At 48.9% G+C, this 4,854-nt stretch overlaps 1 pseudogene; it reads left to right on the top strand.

Annotated features, from left to right (window-relative positions):
* Positions 1-4,093: 4,093 nt before the first annotated feature.
* On the top strand, positions 4,094-4,471 carry LOC143390192 (ubiquitin-like protein ISG15 pseudogene; annotated as a pseudogene).
* The last annotated feature ends 383 nt before the right edge of the window (positions 4,472-4,854 follow it).

The following is a 4,854-nucleotide window of genomic DNA, read 5'->3' as shown; positions in this document are numbered from 1 at the left end:
TGGCCTCGGGTGGTGACCAGCCCACTAGGAGACAGGGAGAGGGGTCTGGATCTGACGCTGGCAGACTTGCATTAGATGGGAGAATCTGGTCCCTTGTGCTTCTAGACTCTCGGTGAGGCTAGGTCCGGCACTGTCATGAGGAAGGCTCTGCCCCCCCTGGAGTTCAGGGACACAGTCTGTGCATCAGGACCCAAGCCCAGCCCTGGTGAGGCTCACCCGCCAGAGGCACATCAACATCTCAGATAGGAATGTTTTTTTAATGGGCATGAAACCAGCTAGGATTAGGTAGAGGAAGAAGCAAAAGCAGACTCCTGGTGCCTGCTGTGCAGACAGTATTCGCCACATGGTCAGGGCTCTCCATTGCCACGACAGGAACACCATGTCAGACCAGATGAGCCTTGAGGTTCTAAATGCTAATTTATGGTCAATAAAATATCTAGGTTTATGCTTTCAGGCAGACAGTCGGGATGGTGCTTGCTCTCACACTGAGTAAAAATCAGAATGATCTTGAGAACATAAGATCCAGCACATGTGTATAGGTTAACAAAGATAAATATATTAGATGTAATTAGATGTATTAGGGATTCCACTCCTTCACACAGTGTCCTCTGCATGGCTAGGGGCAGGCACAGCAGCGAGCAGGCTATAGAGGGAGGAGAGGCTCAAGCCACAGAGAAGTGAATTGCAGGGCTGCTGAAGGCCATAGGCACAGGCAGAAGTACAGGAGAAGAGGAAGTAACTGGGGTAAACCCCTTCCTCTATGGACCCCCCTGTGGTCCTCAGCTTTGCACACTGTGACAAAATAACATGACCCAGTCAACTTAAAAGAAGACAGGTTTATTTTGGCTCAGGGTTCAGAGGTTTTAGTCCATGGTCCCTTGGCTCTGCAGCTTTTGAGGAAGCATATCATGGCAGGCATGGGGGAGAGCTGCTCACCTCATGGTAGTGCAAAGCAGAGAGAGGAGGGGCCAGGGTACCAGGGCCCTTCCAAAGCAGCCCTGTCTCCTACTTCCTCCCACCCGGGCCCAACTCCTAAAGATTCTACCACCTCCCAGTAGTGACATGGGCTGGGGACTGAGCTGTCAATGTGTGGCCATTCCAGATCCAAACCCTAGCAGCCTTGTTCTGGACTTTTGATACCCTTAGTCTCACAGCAGGTTGCTGCTTGTGTCTGGATTATTTCATTCAGGACTGTGGTGTGGTGTGACAGAAGCTGGTTCCTTGTCCTGGCCGAGTAATACTCCATGTGTGTGCACACACCATGTTTTCCTTGCCCATTTATCTGTTGATGGACATTTGAGTTGTTTCTACCTGTTACCAATTATAAAAATGCTGGTGTTCAATTCTTTTGGATATGTACTCAGGAATGGAATTGCCAGGTTATATGATAATTGTCTGGCATTTTGAGGACAACCAGCCTGTTCTCCACTGCGGCTTTCACACTTGGAGCAGCAGTACCAGGGCTCCAGGTTCTCCAGGTGCTTGTCAGTGCTCAGCACTGCTTCTGTTACTGGTGTCGGCTCACTGTACCATTGAGCCATATCCCCACATCCCCTCTTTATTTTAATACAGGTCTTGCTAAATTTCCATGCTGGCCTCCAACTTGCAATCCTCCTGCTTTAGCCTCCTGAGTAGCTAGGATTACAGGTGGTTGCCAGCACACCACCATGTCTGGCTCAGACTGGTTGTGGTTTGCATTTCCCTAAAAATTAATGAGTGTGTATGTGTGCACACGTGTTTGTGTATGTGTGTTGCTGGGGATGGAGCCCAGGGCCTTATGTAGACTAGGTGAGCATTCTACCACTGAGCTACATACCAGCCCTTTTTGCTGGCTTGGAGATTGAGTTGAGCTGTTTGTCCTGCTGGTGTGTGGTAAGAGTTGTTTTTGTTTGTTTGTTTGTTTGTTTGTTGTACCAGGAATTGAACCCAGTGGCACTTAACCACTGAGCCATATCCCCCTAATAAGACTCAATTTAGGGCTGGGGCTGTAGCTCAGGGGCAGAGCATTTGCCTAGCATGTGTGAGGCACTGGGTTCTATCCTCAGCACCACATTAAAAAAATAAATTAAATAAAGGCACGCTGTTTATCTACAACTACAAAATTTTTTAAAAGACTCAGTTTATCTATATATAAAATGGAGTTAATTACTCTTTGCATAGTCATTGAACAAAGTTAAATTATGTATCAATAGGTCCCAATATCAAGGCTACCTCATGGTAGGAACACTTTTTGTTGGTGGGGGGGTACCAGGGATTGAACTCAGAGGCGCTAAACCACTGAGCCACATCTTCAGCTCTATTTTATTTATTTATTTATTTATTTAAGAAAGAGTGAGAGAGAGAATTTTAATATTTATTTTTTAGTATTTGGCGGACACAACATCTTTGTCTGTGGTGCTGAGGATTGAACCTGGGCCGCATGCATGCCAGGCAAGCGCACTACCGCTTGAGCCACATCCCCAGCCCCTCTATTTTTTTTAAATAGAGAGAAAGAGAGAGAATTTTTTAATATTCATTTTTTAGTTTTCGGTGCACACAACATCTCTATTTTACTTTTCTGTGGTGCTGAGGATCGAACCCAGCGCCCCACGTATGCCAGGTGAGCGCACTACCACTTGAGCCACATCCCCAGCCTTTCAGCTCTATTTTGTATTTTATAGAGAGACAAATTCTCACTGAGTTGCTTAGGGCCTTGCTTTTGGTGAGGCTACCGTTGAACTCAAAATCCTCCTGCCTCAGTCTCTCAAGCCACTGGGATTACAGGCCTGTGCCACTATGCCCACCCAGCCCTTTTTAATTTTTTATTTAGAAACAGGATCTCGTTGAGTTGCTTAGTGCCTTGCTAAATTGCTGAGATTGGTTTTGAACTCATGATCCTCCTGCCTCAGCCTCCTAAGCCACTGGGATTATAGCTGTGTACCACTACACCCAGCTGTAAGAGCTCTTTATATTTCCTGGATAGTGGACTCTTAGATAAATGATTTGAAACATTTCATCCCAGACTGTGGGTTGTCTTTTAACTTTCTTTTCTTTTTGTTTTTTAATAGTGTCCACAAATTTATTTTTGTACAAAATAAGATACATTTCTTTTTTTTTTAATTTTTAATGTTTATTTTTCAGTTTTCGGCAGACACAACATCTTTGTTTGTATGTGGTGCTGAGGATCGAACCCGGGCCGCACGCATGCCAGGCGAGCGCTCTACCACTTGAGCCACATCCCCAGCCCCAAGATACATTTCTTTCACTAAGAAATAATCTGAACAAATATTGTCCTAAACCAATGGTTATCTCTGGGTAATTTGGATTTTCCCTATCTTATGATTTTTTTCCAGATTAATCATGGTGAAAATTTCCAAGCTAACTAATTTGTAAACTGGTAAATGGAAAGTGAAAGTTATCAGTCATTAGTTCATGTTACTATGACTTTTGTGCATCTTATAGGCAGACTGAGTGCTGGACATTTACGAGCTTCTGAATGCACACCCTGGTGGAGCCTTGGGAGGCAGGGACGGGGTCCTGGCCCTCAGGACCCGTTGAGAGCCAGGCCCTCCAGAATATCTCCCTGTCATTCTGTCTTGTTTCTTCACTCATGCTGGGGCACGCACTGGGAAAAGGAAACTGAAACTGAAGGCTACCAGCCACTGGTGAGGGCTGTGGGAGGCACCGCCCTCTGACGTGTGTAGCTTAGACTCATAAATGGACTGTGGAGCAGCTAGAGGGGAGAGGAAGCCAACTCTTGAGCACTTGAGGTGGACCAAGCACTGGAGACCAGGGCCATGGTGAGGCAGATGGCACAGTGGGGTAGCTGGGCTACTCCAGCCCACTTTCCTCCCTCCCTTTGCTGGGGTCTCCCAGCAGCAGAGCACCCACTGCCAAGCCCTGAGCTTGACCGCGTTCCCAAGTGTGAGGAGAGGGGATGGGCCCACAGGGGGACACAGAGGGTGATGGGAGGAACGTGGAGGCTGTGGGAGACTGGCCTTCCTGTGCCGAGTGGGTGGAGGAGGCAGCCAGCAGAGAACAGCACCCAGGACCTGTGGCCAGTGTGGGAGCCCAACCTCGCTGATGCCCCCAGGGCTGGAACCTGGAGGTGAAGATGCTGGGGGGCGAAGAGCACCATGCGTCCCTGAGTGACTCCACGATGCTGTTGGACCTGAAGCAGCAGATTTTCCAGAAGACTGGAGTGCCTGCCTTCCAGCAGCACCTGGCCCTGCCCAGTGGCCCAGTGCTGCAGGACAGGGTCCCTCTCATCAGCCAGGGCTTGGCCTCTGGCAGCACAGTCCTGCTGATGGTGCAGAACTGTGACAGCCCCCTGAGCAACCTGGTGAGGAACGACAAGGGCTGCATCAGACCCTACAGCATCAGGCTGATGCAGAAGGTGGCAGAGCTCAAGTGGCAGGTGGGCCAGCAGGAGCACATCCAGGAAGATCTGTTCTGGCTGAGCTTCGAGGGGAGGCCCATGGAAGACTCTTAGCTGCTGGGGGAGTATGGACTCACCCCTCAGAGCACTGTGTTTCTGAACCTGTGCCTGCGCGGGGGTGGGGCCTAGAAGAAGAGAGGAGCCCCAACCAGGATCAAGTGCTAGGAATAAAGATGATGTAAAGGACGAACTGCCTTCTGTCTGTCTACCTGATCTCCCCCTGTCTGCTGATGAATTAGGAGGGACGAGGTTTGAGAGAGAACCAGGCCTGGGTGACAGGCCTGGGCTAGAAGTCAAGGGACCAGGTGTCACAGAGCCTAGTGGTCTCCACTGTGACTCTTCTCCCAGAAATTGAAGGGAGATATACTTCCACGCCTCCTGGGGTCAAGGGGTCATATCTAAAGAATGATAAAGAGACACATTTGCTGGGGCTGCCT

This window comes from Callospermophilus lateralis, unplaced genomic scaffold (genome assembly GCF_048772815.1).
Source record: "Callospermophilus lateralis isolate mCalLat2 unplaced genomic scaffold, mCalLat2.hap1 Scaffold_103, whole genome shotgun sequence".
In the NCBI taxonomy this organism is placed as follows: Eukaryota; Metazoa; Chordata; class Mammalia; order Rodentia; family Sciuridae; genus Callospermophilus; species Callospermophilus lateralis.
The sequence above is the reverse complement of the archived record's forward strand: the minus strand, read 5'-3'. Positions and strand labels throughout refer to the sequence as shown.